This window comes from Ailuropoda melanoleuca, chromosome 5, assembly GCF_002007445.2.
Source record: "Ailuropoda melanoleuca isolate Jingjing chromosome 5, ASM200744v2, whole genome shotgun sequence".
Classification (NCBI taxonomy): domain Eukaryota; kingdom Metazoa; phylum Chordata; class Mammalia; order Carnivora; family Ursidae; genus Ailuropoda; species Ailuropoda melanoleuca.
The window spans coordinates 28,031,195-28,033,725 of record NC_048222.1 but is presented as its reverse complement, the minus strand read 5'-3'; positions in this window follow the sequence as shown (position 1 = coordinate 28,033,725).

The following is a 2,531-nucleotide window of genomic DNA, read 5'->3' as shown; positions in this document are numbered from 1 at the left end:
CAATCTGGAAGAGATGGAGGCCTTCCTGGAAACCTATAAACTACCAGGACTGAAACAGGAAATAATAGATTTTTTAAACAGGCCAATTAATTATGAGGAGTTTGAGTTTGTGACAAACAACCTTCCAAATAACAAAACTCCAGGCCCGGACGGTTTTCCTGGAGAATTCTACCAAATATTTAAAGAAGAAATAATACCTATTCTCCTAAAGTTATTTCAAAAAATAGAAACAGAAGGAAAGCTACCAAACTCTTTCTATGAGGCTAATATTACCTTGATCCCCAAACCAGGCAAAGACCCCCTCAAAAAGGAGAATTACAGACCGATTTCTCTAATGAATATGGATGCCAAAATCCTCAACAAGATCCTTGCTAATAGAATCCAACAGTACATTAAAAGGATTATCCATCATGACCAAGTGGGATTCATACCTGGGATGCAAGCATGGTTCAACACTCGCAAATCAATCAATGTGATACATCATATCAACAAGAAAAGACTCAAGAACCATATGATCCTCTCAATTGATGCAGAAAAAGCATTTGACAAAATACAGCATCCTTTCCTGATTAAAACCCTTCAGAGTGTAGGAATAGAGGGTACATTTCTCAATCTCATAAAAGCCATCTATGAAAAGCCTACTGCAAGCATTATTCTCAATGGGGAAAAGCTGGAAGCCGTTCCCTTAAGATCAGGAACATGACAAGGATGCCCTCTCTCGCCACTATTATTCAACATTGTACTAGAAGTCCTTGCAACTGCAATCAGACGACAAAAAGGGATCAAAAGTATCCAAATCGGCAAAGAAGAAGTCAAAATGTCTTTCNAGTCAAACTGTCTCTCTTTGCAGATGACATGATACTCTATATGGAAAACCCAAAGGAATCCACTCCCAAACTATTAGAAGTTATAGAACAATTCAGTAAGGTGGCAGGATACAAAATCAATGCCCAGAAATCAGTTGCATTTCTATACACGAATAACGAGACTGAAGAAAGAGAAATTAGGGAATCCATCCCATCTTACAATAGCATCAAAAGCATTCGTTACCTTGGAATTAATTTAACCAGAGATGTAAATGACCTATATTCTAGAAACTATAGATCACTCTTGAAAGACATTGAGGAAGACATAAAAAGATGGAAAAATATTCCATGCTCATGGATTGGAAGAATTAACATAGTTAAAATGTCCATGCTACCCAGAGCAATCTACACTTTCAATGCTATCCCGATCAAAATACCGAGGACATTTTTCAAAGAACTGGAACAAATAGTCCTTAAATTTGTATGGAACCAGAAAAGGCCCCGAATCTCCAAGGAACTGTTGAAAAGGAAAAACAAAGCTGGGGGCATCACAATGCCGGATTTCGAGCTGTACTACAAAGCTGTGATCACAAAGACAGCATGGTACTGGCACAAAAACAGACACATCGACCAATGGAACAGAATAGAGAACCCAGAAATGGACCCTCGGCTCTTTGGGCAACTAATCTTTGATAAAGNTGATGACATTTTTCAAAGTACTGGAACAAATAGTCCTTAAATTTGTATGGAACCAGAAAAGGCCCCGAATCTCCAAGGAACTGTTGAAAAGGAAAAACAAAGCTGGGGGCATCACAATGCCGGATTTCGAGCTGTACTACAAAGCTGTGATCACAAAGACAGCATGGTACTGGCACAAAAACAGACACATCGACCAATGGAACAGAATAGAGAACCCAGAAATGGACCCTCGGCTCTTTGGGCAACTAATCTTTGATAAAGCAGGAAAAAACATCCGGTGGAAAAAAGACAGTCTCTTCAATAAATGGTGCTGGGAAAATTGGACAGCTACATGCAAAAGAATGAAACTTGACCACTCTCTCACACCATACACAAAAATAAACTCCAAATGGATGAAAGACCTCAATGTGAGACAGGAATCCATCAAAATTCTAGAGGAGAACATAGGCAACAACCTCTAGGATATCGGCCAGAGCAACCTTTTTCATGACACATCTCCAAAGGCAAGAGAAACAAAAGATAAAATGAACATATGGGACTTTATCAGGATAAAAANGAAGGAAACAGCCAAGAAAACTAAGAGGCAGCCCATGGAATGGGAGAATATATTTGCAAAGGACACTACAGATAAGGGACTGGTATCCAAGATCTACAAAGAACTTCTCAAACTCAATACACGAGAAACAAATAAACAAATCATAAAATGGGCAGAAGATATGAACAGACACTTTTCCAATGAAGACATACAAATGGCTAACAGACACATGAAAAAATGTTCAAAATCATTAGCCATCAGGGAAATTCAAATCAAAACCACACTGAGATACCACCTTACGCCAGTTAGAATGGCAAAGATAGACAAGGCAAGAAACAACAATTGTTGGAGAGGATGTGGAGAAAGGGGGTCCCTCCTCCATTGTTGGTGGGAATGCAAGTTGGTACAACCACTCTGGAAAACAGCGTGGAGGTCCCTTAAAAAGTTGAAAATTGAGCTACCCTATGACCCAGCCATCGCACTACTGGGTG